This window comes from Phoca vitulina, unplaced genomic scaffold (genome assembly GCF_004348235.1).
Source record: "Phoca vitulina isolate PV1807 unplaced genomic scaffold, GSC_HSeal_1.0 scaffold21, whole genome shotgun sequence".
Taxonomy (NCBI): Eukaryota; Metazoa; Chordata; class Mammalia; order Carnivora; family Phocidae; genus Phoca; species Phoca vitulina.
In genome coordinates this window covers 294,108-308,100 of record NW_022589724.1, presented here as the reverse complement: position 1 = coordinate 308,100, position 13,993 = coordinate 294,108, and the positions used below count along the sequence as shown (strand labels likewise).

Sequence of the window (13,993 nt, the reverse complement as noted above, 5' to 3'; positions counted from 1 at the left end):
CGCTTTGTGGGCCCTGGGTTTATGGGTTTATCATTGGGCCAGGAATGAGGTTAATATTTTTAATGACGAAGGGTGAACCCCATTATTACTCCAGCTCATTAATCAATGCCAGAACCCGTTTTACCTGTTAGATGCCCTTGGTATGGGGAGTTCATGAATGGGAATCCAGTTTCTCTTTAAAACCCAAGCTTCCTCTCCCCTTCTTAAATCTGGGAGGTGGTTCTGGGGAGGGTGATGGTATTTTACAGAAAATTTGTCTTGGGTGGAAAAGGTTGGGGGCAGCCTTGGAGGACCCTCCCTGCCTTACTCACCATGCCAACTCTCCCAGCCAAGGGTCTGGGGAAGGTGGTGGGAGCTGTTCAGCCTGACCGAGCCAGTCCATAAGCCCAAGACGCCTGAGCTCTGATGGCTCCAGTTATGGGGTCCAGGGTGGATGGGGAGCTCAGGACCACCATCTGTTTGGACCTGTTGCCCACAGATTGGTTGGAGGATGGGCATGACAGAAATGTGGAGAGACGGGGAGTATAGCCAGACCACTTAGGTGGACCCAGTCCTGGTCAGCTGGGGCATTAGTTTAAATGTCTCTAGGGAGTGCATTCTTCTTGGGGGGGGGGGCATTGAAAGGACCCTTCCCTCCCCCCCAGGCAGGTGGCCCACATTACCTGTGTTATCCCCAAGAAATGGGCATGATGGGGCACCCATAAAGACGATGGGGTGTCCACTTTTATCCCAGGAGAGTGCCGCTTTGAGTTATTCCTGAATCCCCTTTCAGGCACCATCACCACCAGCACCTCTGGGCTTCGAGGGCCCGTAGGGATTTCAGGCTGGCTGCCCTGACCCAAGGCCTCCTCTTCCATAGACGGAACACCTCCAGTGCCTCCATGTGTGGACACTTGGTGTTTTCAAATCCAACTGGACTTAACACTAACAAGATGAAAAATGAACCAACTCTACCATAAAATTCCCTCCCACTTTACCATGAGAAAAATGAGACTTACTTCACAGGCCTTCTTGAAAATAACAGTAACTTAGCGCATGCTGGGCACTGTCCAAGTATTAACTCTTATTAATGAAGCAAGAGGCGAGGTCATGGTCACCTTCCAGCTCTCCTTCCTCTCCTGCGCTGAGTGATGCTTCCATGTGCAAAGGTTTGGGATGTGGGGAGAGAGGCCCCGGGCCTCCCCACTGCCTCATTCCCTCTAATGTAAGGACTCCGCCTGTGCAGTTCTGCGCTATTTTTGGTGGTGGTTGTAGGGAGAAGGAGAAGGTGGGATCTTTCTGGCAGGAAGGATGAGGATGAGGCAGTAGGGGATGGAGGAGGAAATTACTGGAAGCGGAACACAGGGTTACAGGCTGCGGGCGGAAGCGGCTGCTTCCCCAGGTGTGGCCCAGGCAGGTTGCAGGTGTGCTGCAGTCACTGGGTGGCTGAGGAAGAGGAAGGGAGCCTTCCAGCTGACTGAGGGAGTGTCGGGGTGGCCCTTGCCCGAGGTTGGCACATCAGAGCCAAATTGGCAGAGCTTCCTCCTCTTCCTTTCAAACCTCTCTTCAGAGATTTCCTCCTGCTGTCGAGAAGGAATCCAGGATATTAGAAACTCATGCAATAGGCCGTGGGTGGCATAGAAGAGCCAAAGTTTTGGAGTGAGGCCTGCACTGCCTTGTGTGCTCTGTGGCCTTGCGGAAACGACTGAACCTCTCAGAGCTTTGATTTTGTCATCTGGAAATGATGTAATTAGCAAGATGAAGTAAGACCATGTATGTGAAAGCACATAGTCAAGTGCCTGGCACATAGTAGGTACTTTCTTCATCAGCAGCATCCCCTCTATAAGCCTCTTGCCAGTTCTGATCCTCCAGATTAGAGGATTCGCTCAGGCTCGTGGAGGGGCTAGTCTGAGGTTCTTAGGACCCTTGCCTCCAGGAGTCAGTCCCGTGAGCCATGCATGGCTTCAGCATGACTCCACGGAGAGATGTGTGAAGAGAGGAAGCCGGTGGAGGGCTGGGATGTCTTGTGGCAGCTATGCTATCAGCGAGGGGCTGGGCCTCCCTGATCACTTGATTAACACAGCAGCAGTGGATCAAAGTTTGCTCTTGAAATTGATAAGTCTGGGATTCAGTTCCAGATACTTTTGCCTCCCTTTAAGGATAGAACATTTCCGGTAGTGGGTGATTTATGACATTCCCTTTGGAAGGTAATTTTACCATGTGAACTAATAAATTAGGGCCAGTTCGTGCCTGATTCATGAGGCTACTGTCAAGTACTGTGTTGGTGTTTCCTAGAGGCCAGTCCTCAGTGGTGGTCTAGAATATGCCCTTGGAATGAGCAGGGAGAGGAGGGGAGGGGAGCCGGAAAAGCCAGCGCCCTAAGTCATAGGTGTACATCAACCTTAAGGAGGGCCTGACTTTCAAAATAATGATGGAAGGACTGAAATGCCGCTGTGGTCCAGTGCTTTCCCCAAAAGCATAGTGACTCCACTGCAATTAGAAAAGTGAAAAGTTAGGGAGTTTTTTGTGAAGTTAGATTCATTCCTTAAAGGATTGTGCTTTATTCTCAATTTCCTTTTTACTATTTAATGTTATTTTTCTTTCCTTTCAAAAATGTCAGTGAGGACAGATGGTAGTTGGGTTTCTTTTAGTGTTGTGATCCTGTGTCTTTTCCCCCTCCCTTTGTTGGTAATTATAGTGGTCTATGAAATCCAGAATTCTGGCCCCGAGGGTCACTCTACCCTTCCAGTTTTACAGATCGGGAAACTAAGGTCCCGACAGGGAGTGTGACTTAACCAGTGGTGCCCATGTGGAGAGAGGAAGGGATTAGAGTTTGGGCCTCAAGTTCCCCATGGAAACTTCTGGATGTGAAAGACCATCAGGATCAGCAACGTAATTTGTGGGGCCCACCAGTGCAAAATAAGAATGCATGTGGCCCCTTGTTCAAAAATTATGAATAATTTCAAGAATGACAACAGAGCAGGAAACCAAGTGCAGAGGCCACATGCCTACATAGCTGGCGCTAGGCACCATAAACGTCAGACTCCTGAAGGACTGGCCTGTAAAAATAAGAACCTGTCGTACTAAGCCCAACAAATAGAGTGTTTTGACTGGGCCCTGGAATCCCCGCCTAGAGCATCTCCTCCGCTCTCCCCAGCCCTCTGCTTGGAAGCTTGAGGTCAGAGAAGAAAGCCCGTGGAGGGATTCTAGAGGCGAGGTCTCGTAGAACCTGCAGGAAGGAGGTAAGGTATTTATCTGGCTTTCTCTGCGGTTTCACCTGCCCGTGTTTGCTTTGGTAGCTCCGTATCTCCAGGGAGAGGTAATCGTGCATCACTGAGGTCCAGTGGGTCTGGGGCCGCCTGTCCCCGGGTTGGGCGGGGGGCGGGTGTTCTCTGACTAGAGCAGCAGGCTGGCAGAGAAAAGCCCAGGCTGGGCAGATAACTGGAATGGTGCGAATGACCAGGGTTCGGCAGCCATGGCTGTCAGTCAGTGCACTGGCTGGACTTGGCTCAGTGGGTTATTTTTGTTTAAGGCAGACTGTGGCCCTTTTCTGTTTGCCCATTGGCTGTGCAGAGTGCACGTATCTGACCTCACAACACATCAGGAAAAAGCAAATCAAGGTCCCTGCTCTGTAGGAGCACGTGTGAGTGTGGGCAGATGTGCTTTTGTGGACATCCGTGTGCATGCGTGTGTGGCTGCAAGTGCACCTGCTAGGCATGTATGTAGATGTTTACTTTAGTGATGCTTACCTTTGTTTGGTCTGTGCATGGTTCTAAGCATTTGACAAATATTAAAACAAGTCTCATAATGACCTCATAAGGGAAATCTTAGTATTATTCAAACTTTATCAATGAGGGAAACTAAGGACAGAGAGGTCAAGTAAGTCATGTGGCTTGCCTAAGTCATGCAAGCCAGGAAGTGGCCAAGCCAAGAAGTATACAAGTGCTTAGGTAAAAATGTGCTTGTTTATAGTGCCCTACCGTGAGAGGCCCCTTATGCGCATGGACATTGGGCTTCTGTGCAGAGAGAAATGGCCCAACAGACCCTCCCTGGATTCATTAACTCACTGACTCATCCAGCATTTGCTTGTACCCCTTTATGCTGTGAGTAGACATGGGGGGTGGAGATGGACAGAGCCAATCAGACCGCCCTGGTGTCGAAAGCTTCGGGCGCTGTGGCGGCGCTCTGGGGTTTTTAGGGCAAAGGCTACAGTGGTCTGAAATCATCACATGTTTACCAACTAGGCATCTCTGGGTAGGATACAGCAAGGGGGCCGGGACCACGGAGGGGAGGCTCTTGAGGCCAGAGTGTAGCTGTGGAACAATGTTCCCTGAGCCTGGAAAGCTCAGTGGTCCTGTGTCTACTAGTCCCCGCACTGGGGAGGGTGGCGTCTGGGGATGGCCTGTTTCTTAGATTCTGTACAGTCCCTGTTGCATTTGCAAAGCCATTGTCTGCTGGAAATCCCAGGAGGGAGATGCGATTTCCGCACAGATGTGGAAACTGAAACTCAGAGGAGACCGGTGAGCTGGGCAGGTTAGGGGCCAAGTAGCGCAGGAGCCCAGGTGCTATTGCTTCACTTGGGTAGACTTGCCAGGTGGGACTTCTCAGCTCCCTCCCTCTCTCTCCCTGAGGCTCTTCCCAGCCCTGGGCAGTTGATGCTGTCAGGCCCCACAGAGTCCCTCCAGCCCTACCAGTTTGACCTTCTCCAGCTGGCTTGAACCCATATCTGGCCCAGGGCTTCATGCAGAACCTGGGGTGGGGATAGCCACCCTACACACACACAGTAGAGAGGCCAGGGGCAGGGCCCCACGAGCAGCCTCCAGTGGTGACTCCAAGATTTAGTTGACGTCTGGCCTTCCCAGCTCCTTTGCCCTTGGTAAAGTAATTCTGATGGGTGCCTTGTGCATGATTTCCCAGTTTCCCTGTTGGATGAAGTTCTACTTGCCCACCTTGGTAGCTGGCTTGATTACCCAGCTTTTCTGCTGCCTTCCCTTCCCTGGCTCATTTCCACACCCCTCGTAAGTTTTGGGTCCCAAATAAAGGGTTTGTACCTGAGTCCTGTCTTCAGGGTCTGTGTGTGGGGGAACCCAAACTAAGGTATATGTGACCTGTGGCATCTCAAAGATGAGAATAGCATCTTTTCCGTGTTTTCCGGTGCTTCTCACTCTTACCAGTACAGTGTGCCAGCCATTATGTTATCCTTTGGTCCATTGACTCAGTTTCCTCCTACCCCGGGAGGAAGATGTTCTCCCAGTGAAGGTGGGCGAACTCAGTTTCAGAAAAGGTAGGAGACATCCTACCAGAGCTCCACAGCTGGTGAGAAGCCAGGAAGCACTGAAGCTCAGACCTCTGAATGCAATACCACCCTCAACATCCCTGCCTGCCCTGGCTCCTCCCAGCACACCTTGCAGGGGCCCTGCTGCACGCTGGAGCTGACTGTGGTATGCAGGGAACCGGCTCTGGAACCTGCCTCCCAGGTTTGGTGAAGCAGACAGGTGTCCACATAGCTGCAATTCAGGACAGGGTATGAAGGGGCCTCACTTCCTCCTCTGCCTGGCACATGCTGGCTGCGTCTCTCCTGCCCTCCCCAGGGAGGGGAACTGATTAACACTGCGCTCCCCAGGAGACCGGAAGCTCCAGGAGGCAGGCCTCTTTGGCTGGCATGTTGTGAGGAGGGGGTGCAGGCGGTTGAACAAGCCGCTGACACCGGTACAGACAGGTATGTTGTTGCAAAGCTCTGTGCCCAGTAATTTTCCCGTACATTGGAAAGTGCTGAGTCCATATGAGAAGTGCTTGGGGGTTCAGGGACAGTTTCTTGGCCTAGAGGTCTGCATGTGAGAGTTAAGTGAGGCTTGGTTGCTTGAGGACTTCAGAAGATGGCATCATTTTAAAAAAGTGAGTCACCATTTACCGAGCACCTACCATTAAGCGGAATATATATAATTGGGAACCCTCAAATACGGTGGTGGTAATTATGGCCGATGCTGTGTGTCCTCAATAAAGAGGCAGTAACTCTTGGGGGAGGGCAGCTGTTTATTGCTGCTTGTGTTTTAAAGATGCTCCGGCCTGCCTTGCTGCTCTTGTGTTAGAAATGTGCACACATCATCCTAATGGGACCCACTCAGAGAGAAGCGCCCCTTCCCTTAGTACGGATCCTGGGCCACTGTCGCCAATCACACGGGCTGCACCTGGGTTGAGCCCCTTCTCCCCTTAGTGTCAGCTCTGGGCACAGAGCTCATACAGGCTGGAGAGACCCCATCACCCAGCCACTCCTGCTCATCTCCATGGCCTGCATGGAGGCCTGGCTTTAAAGGTACCGGAGCCCTCTGGACGGCCTTTGGCTTCTAGGCTCTGCTGTTTTGCTTTACATACTTTTCCTGTGAGAACACTGGAGAAGTTGTTCTTACTGTACAGAGTCTTCTATCACCGTGAGAAAGCCTCACGGGCATTCTGATCCTTTCTCGGGAAGGGAGCGGCAGAAGGGCCGGGCCTACCAGGAGTGGAAAAATGACTTGAATTCAGTTGTCCAAAACCAATTTTGGAAGCAGGCAGGATAGGTTACCAAATGACAGGTTCTTCTATGGTTTGGATTTGCTGGGAGTTTGGTTTTGTCACCCCAGTGACTCATTCTCTTCCTGGATTTCCAGACGACCTCCACAAGCCCTTTCCCTTTTCCAGGCCTCAGTTGCTTCCCCCGTAAGACGGGGGAATCCGTCAGTCTGGATGATGGGTTGAGATGATGATCGTCACACCTGACGGGTCCTGAGTGCTTGCTGTGTGCCGGGCCTGTTCTGCCTCACTTAGTATTGGTTCATTTTGCCTTCATCCTGTTGTCATTTTATAAACAAGGCAGCTGAGGCATGGAGAAGTAAAGGGCTTTCAGGGCCATCCCGTGTCCCTGCTCCAGATGATAATTCTCCTACCCTTCCAGCCCTAAGTGTCCTGCAAAGAAGAAAATCCTGATCTTGATCTTATCCTTCTTTTTTTTTTTTTTTTTAAGATTTTATTTATTTATTTGAGAGAGAGCGTGCACACGTGGGGAGAGGGGCAGAGGGAGAGGGAGAAGCTGACTCCCTACTGAGCAAGGAGCCTGATGACTCAGGACTTGATCCCAGGACCCTGGGATCATGACCTGAGCCGAAAGCAGATGCTTAACTAACTGAGCCACCCAGCCACCCCGATCTTACCCTTCTTGATCCAGGGCTGGTCTGAGAGCATTTTCTAGGCAGTGACCCCAAACCCCAGGAGGAACACTTGTCCCACTTGAGCAAGAAGCTTGCAAGAAAGGACTATCTGGGAAGCTGGGTGGAGGTTGATGGGGTTTGTCAGAGGGCTGGGCAGCGCTGAGCCAGAGCCCAGGGATGGATGATATGGGTGGTGGTCCTTGCAGGAGGCGCTAAGGGTCTTTTCCTGGGGGTGGGGAGAGTGATTGTGCAAATTGACAATGTTAGGAATGATTTTTTTTAAGTTTATTGATTTTTTTTTTTTTTTTTTGGTAATTCTTATACTCAAAATGGGACTCGAACTCAGGACCCCGAGATCAAGAGTCATATGCTCTTCCTGCTGAGCTAGCCAGGTACCCCATGTTAGGAATGATTTTAAGAGAAAAATTAGATAGCGATACAGGTACTGCAGAAACAGCGTGGGCCTGGGTGTTAGGAAACATTGAGTTACCTGTTTTGGGCATTGACCTTTACCACCCACCCACCCAGGGCCTCCTGCTCCCCAGTGAATTCATGATTTTGAGACTGTGGGCAGTGTGGCACATGTTAGGGTTCCATGTGAGATTTCCTTTACACAGTTACACACGTGGAATTCTGAAACCCACTGGACTACATTATCTCCCAGGGCTCTTTCTGTTCTGACCTCACATGAAATGACTCTGCAGACCCCTGGGAGCTTCTGTCCTCAGGAGGGATGCACTGAATTCTGGCTCTGGCCTTAGCTGAAAGCAATTAAGAAATTCTAGGACTGAGCTATTTTTGAGTTCAAAATAGAACCTTCCACTGCTTGAGAGATGCTGAGAAGCTAGTCCCTACCACTTAACAGCAAGCTTCTGGAGTAAACAGAGGGCTGGGCCGGGCTCCACTCCAGCAGCCTCCCACCCAGGACCCAGAGCCTTTTCCACAGGGTTAAACCGAGGGAGGGTGAGATGTGTGTGTGACTGTGTGTGTGAGAGATAGAGGGGCTGAGCAAGCAGGGCCTAAGAGGAGCTGACAGAGGCTATAATTTGAAATGCGTTTTTCCTAACAAGTTGGAGCCTGCAGGTGTCTAGGCAAACAGCTGTGGCCGTGGGAGGGGCAGGACTGGAAAGACCAGTGGAGACCACTTGAAACACCCCTTTCCTCCTGACATGGGGTGGGGGGCAGGCAACTGGCTGGTCTTTAAAGAGGCATATACAATAGAGCACCCAAGGTCTGCACAAAGAAATGAATGACGCCTGCTGGAGGAAAACTGTCCCAAATAACTGAATTAGCAAGTTATGAACTCCCCATCACTAGAAGCACTTGACCTCCATGCATGAAAGAGGGGTTTAGAACTTTGAGGTAACTCCGCATGGCTGAGTCAGACCTCAGAGGAGAGAAAGGAAACCAGACCTAGGTCGGTGTGGAAAAGTGCTGCCGACCCCCACCATCTGGTTTCCAGGAGTTATGCTGAATGCATGAATGTAGCTAATTAATCTTCCCCAAATTAATTTCCTTAGCACGTCAGAAATGATTTATTGGCACGCCTGTAAGGAGAGCTGGTCTGTGATGGTCAAAGCCAGGGACAGGGAGAGGCGAGCAGGTGGTGCTTGCTAGTATCCCCACTTGGGGCATCCCCACAACCCCGTGTGTGTTACAGCCTGGTTCCCTGAGCCGCTCGAGCCCTAGGGACCAGGAGCACACTACTGTCTCCCAGCACACAGGTGGGGCAGCCCTGAGCGTCCCAAGAGGTTCTCTTCTTCTTAGCAGATGCCCCCGACTAGGAGGTACACCTTTCCCAAAGCATAAAAGGACAGAAAAGGGTTGTTTCCCACAAACATTTTTCTTATTTGTGCTTGAGAACAATGACAGCTGTTGTCATGCCCAAATGCATTTCCTCTGTCACCACTGGGGCCTTGACAGATTCTTGTCAGGTCTTTGTTTTGTCTTCACTAAATTTCTGCTGCTTGTGGGCAGAGGCCCTCCCCAGGACTTAGCTCCGTCCTGGGCACCCAGAAGGTGCCACCGTAGCCTTTTCTTTATAAACTGCTGACGCATCCCCGAACCATCTTAGTGTTTGCTCCTCACAACATTCATGTGAAGCTGAGACGGCCAACGGTCTTGTTCCATGGTGCAGGTGAGTTGCTGAAACAGAGATGAAGCAGGTTGCCCAGTTACCCGGCAAGGCTGGGGCCGAGGCAGCTGCACTCCAGAACTCTGCTTGTCTGGGCTGTCCCTGCTTGCTGGCGTCCTTTCTGTGGTGCCTCTGCCTTTTCTGTGTATTGGTGTGGCCCCAGGCAGCTGCCGCAGCACACCCACCACTGGTCAGCCTCGGAGCTTTGGAAATACCGCCTGCCTTGGTCACGTTGGGGTTTCTGCAGACAGCCACCCACCGAGGCGTTTCTCAAAGCTGACCTTCTGCTGTGGGGCAGCTGAATCTGTGCTAAGAAAACCGCACAGACAGGTGATATCCAGTTAGCTGACTTCTGCCCACACTTGATCTTAGCCAAAAGGCCGAGAAGCGATAGCTGACTTCTGCCCAAAGCAGACACCCACCTTGGCACCTCTGCTCGGACACTGAAGTGATAAGAACTCTGGATTCCAGGCAGCGTGTCCCTTTAGCGGCTGTTAATGTCCTTTCTGACTCACTGAGCTTGCTTCTGTATAGTTTCTGGGTCTATGCAGAACATTTGTCCACTGCCTCTTTCCTGGGCAGCGTGCTGGTCATTTAAAGCCCTCTCCAGACCCCCAAATCCCTGTTTCTTTAAGGTCAGCTCTTAGTTGGCATGGCAACAGAGCCTCCATCGTGGGGATATCATGCCTGCAGGGCCCGTGTCATGGTGGATCTCAAAGGAGGACCAGGACTCCAGTCTGTCTAATCCCCTGGTGGGGGACAGAGGCATGGAGCCTCTGGCTCCCGCTGCCACCTCATGCCCTGCATGCCGTTTGATCACCTTCAGGGAGCCCTCTTGACCTCCAGAGTGGGAGAAAGGGCCAGGTTGCCTCGAGTGCTGTGTGGCTGTAAGCCACGACGCATCACCTCAGGCCGTTCTTTTCTGTGCCCCCACACTCCGCAGACAAATGACGGGCCAGGCATGCACCACACTGTATCTTCAGCCAGGTGAGTGGTGTGTGTTGAATTATGATAGTTGCACCCACTGCCACTGTAAGGCCTAGAGAGGACATCTCGTCTTAGCTATTCCTTAGAGGAGCTCAAATGCATGTGGGCTGGGTCTTAACATAGTGCTCCTGACCTTTCTGAAATGTGCCCTCACTTTGCAGGCATATATAAAAGTGGTGGAGAGAGCCACAGCTTCATCACTTAGCAGATTTCTGAAGTGATCTGTGTCAAGTGACCCCCAAACTGTTAAGAAAAGTAACATATGGTCTTACTGCCAAAACTGACGAGGAAATGGTCTGGCTGGGACCATGTAAAACATTCCCGGGTGTGTTCATATGCAGTTTGCTCTGGGGTAGAGCAGAAGGAAGTCATGGGCCTGGAAAGGACCCAGGACCTCATGGGGTGCTGCCCCCTCACTTCCCAGGGAGGACAGAGCAGCTTACAATGGGGGAGACTTATTTTGCCTCATCCAACAAGTGGTTGAGCAGGACCAGTTCGATGCCGCTGGTTCCCACAGGCAGCAGAGCACATGGAAGTGACCTTATGACTCAGGATGTGCCCATGGGGCAGTGGGGACAGTGCGGGTCACCCACTCCTGGAAGGTGATGGCTGTCCCCCCTCTTGTCATTTTTTTTTCTTTACAGCAGGGTTGGAGTGATTTTATCGGGGATGCTCCCTGCATTTCAGCAGTGACTGCTCTGCACCGTCCTGTCAGCCCTTTCTGGGGCTGTGCCATCTTCCTGTGCCAAGAGCCCAAAAGCGTCTATGCTTCAGAACAGAGAGCCTGGCACATGCTCATGGCCAGGACTGTCGTCGGGCCCAGGTTCCCCTCCTGAGGCGGGGTGGGGCAGGGCAGGGTCTTCCCTGGTGACCCTCTCCCCGCTGCCCAGGCTGTGTTGCTTCATCTGGGGCCAGCCCTCAGAATTGCACAGGGATGCCATGACCTCCACGTCTTAGATTCTGGAGATGGACCAAGGCGTGTTGGGTCATCTCTTACTCCACTTAATCCCCAGGGAAGAAAGCAAGCGAGAACTGCATTTAACATCGACTTCTTGCCTCAGTTTAATGAATATGGCTGAGAAATACCTGGGGAAAGTGAAATTCCAGAGTGATATCTGGAGGCTTAGCTTCAGATTGGTGGGGGAGGGTGCTGGCTCTCATTTAAAGCTTCTCAAACTTTCCTGGTAAGAATCACCTGGGTTACTTATTAAATACACAGATTATTGGGCTAAGAATCTGTTTTTTTAACAAGCGTTCCAGGCCATTCCTGTCTTCAGGCAAATTTGGGAAACAGTTTATCTACTGTACCAAAAATAGCCTATGAGGAGGAGTGCTTTTTTAAAAGTTTAGTTTTGCGTGTAAATACATTAATAAGTTTTCCTTATTTGAAAAATGTGTTAACATTACAGACAAGTCTCCTTTGATTTCCTCTAACCACCCGATCTCAGTCCTTCCCTCGTCCCAGAGGAGGTATCTGTTAGTTTGTATCTCCCTAGGGATTCCTGGCTTGCTCATTCGGTAGAACGTGCAACTCTTGATCCAACCTTAAAAATTAAAAAAAAAGTAGTTTCTATGTCCCTAGACCTTTTCTTTACATTAAATAAAGGTTTCTGTTTTATTTTTCATGAAGAGGTATATTTATCATTCCACAGCCTGCTTCTTTTCCATTCAAAGCTATGTTGTGGAGACATGTGAGTGCATAGAGAGCAACTGCTTTTTTTTTTTTTTTTTTAATCTCCTGAATAATATTTCATAGTGTGGAGCTAGCACGTTTTATTTAGCAGTTCTCCTATTGATGGATATAGCAGGTGCTTACAGTTTCTCATTATTACGTGCTCCAATGAGCATTCTTGCCTGTCTCCTTGCGCACATTTGGGAATAAATACTGAGAAGTGAAATTGCTGGGTCAATCCACGTGCATTTTTGGATTTTCATGGGTTTTGCCAAAAGCTGGCCTTCAAAGTGGCTCTGCCAATTTACCTTTCCGCTGAGAGCGTGTGGAGAGGACCCGTTCTCCCCACAGGGGCAGCTGTCTCACAAAAGCAAATGGCCCTGTGTGGTCAAGTGGCAACACCCATCTTCCTCTAGTGCTTCCCTTTGGGCCTGAACAGGAAGACTGCTTCCTATCACAAAGCTAAGTTCCCAAGATAAAAACACCCAGGCCTCAGAGTACTGGAAGGGAGGAACCAGTTTCACAGAGCAGTGTGTGCAAACCAGAAAGGAGGCTGTGGAGCCCACTCCCAGTCTGCAGCTAGCTCACAGAGCCTTGTCAGAAAGGCAGCAGACATGGTGGCATTCTAGAACCCTCTGGGCCATGGTGGGCCATTATGAAAGGAGTGTTTGGAGCAGGGCTCTCAAGGACCCCCAGTTTCACAGCTCTTTAAGCCTGTGAAAGTCCTTTGGGGCACTGGGCTGACCCAAGGTCTCCAGTTTTATTTGAAAGCAAGAAAAGCCTTGCCTAGGGTTTAGCCATAACTCTCCTTTTTCGGAGATGGACCATTGCACCCATCCCAGGAAGCCAGGAAAGCGAACCTGACTCACTGGCTTAACAGGCTCCAACAGCCTGCCTTTCTGCTGCTACCTAGCTCCTTAGTGGAGTGGTGAGACTAGTGGCCTGGGACCTCCTCTCAGCTCTGCGCCTGCCCCGTGGGACCATGAGCAGGCCACGTTGAAGGGGTCCGATGCCTGTCAATCCAAGTTTGAAATCAAGGAAAGCTTCTTTTGTGCCTATGTGGCCTGACCCGCAGCCTGATGACTGGCTCCCTTTTGGTTGAATTGTTCAGTTAGATCGGAGGGCATTTTAAAGTACAGCGGAGTCAGCCCCAGCAGGAACCCAAACCCACATCTGGGGAAACTCATTCCCTTTCTTTTAACTCAGAAAATCAGCAGCCTCCACTCAAGCCGCCTGCCAGCCCTCCTGACTGGCAGTGAGCCCTGGGCAGCTTGGACAGCCGTCACCCTGCCCAGTGCTGGTGGCTGGGGCCTGTGGCAAGCCGCTCGGCGCTCTGGTTAACTGCCTGCTCCACTCTCTTAGCACCTGGTTAAACTTTTACTCCAAAAACCAGGACATGATTTTGCGGAAAGGTCAGACAGCTCAATGAGTGTTTGCCAAGTTTCAGGTTGCTCAAACCTCAAATTCCCTCCCCTCCACCAACCTCGCTTTGAAGCTGGAAAGCAAATTGATTAAATATACATTTTAGGAACCTTCCGATTTGCTTCTTAAACTAACAGAATTGTAAACTTCTTTTTTTTTTTTTTAATGGAAGGATTTTCAACTGTCAGCAGGTATAACTGGAACCATATGTCCGCAGGGACCAGGGGCATTTCCTGGTTTTAGGATTTGTAAATTCTTATTGAAACGGAAGTAAGCAGGGCAGGCAGCTGGGGTCCCCCTTGACAACCTGAGCTCAGATCTCATTTTAATTAGAAAATACAGATAGTGTCTGCTGAACCAAAGGGCTCCCAGAGCTCCTGTCCCAGGGCGAACAAAGATTTGGTTTATATCCTGCAAGCCTTCCCTGTTTGCAAATTACAGAGCATTTCCGAGAGGAGCTGGAATGTTGATTTCTAGATTATGGAGACTGCAGCCCACTCCCTCCCCTGTCCTCCCCTTCCTCAGCTAATCCCCCCAAAATGATTTGCTTTTCTTGGAGAAATATTTGCTCCCTTCCTAGAATAGACGGAAGCCGTTCGTGTTGAAAAGAGAGTG

General features: G+C 50.7%; 1 protein-coding gene across 1 annotated transcript in view; it reads left to right on the top strand.

The window, feature by feature from the left end:
* The window catches only part of SHB (SH2 domain containing adaptor protein B), a 134,204-nt gene that overhangs the window by 33,019 nt on the left and 87,192 nt on the right, over positions 1-13,993 (top strand). The window lies entirely within an intron of this gene.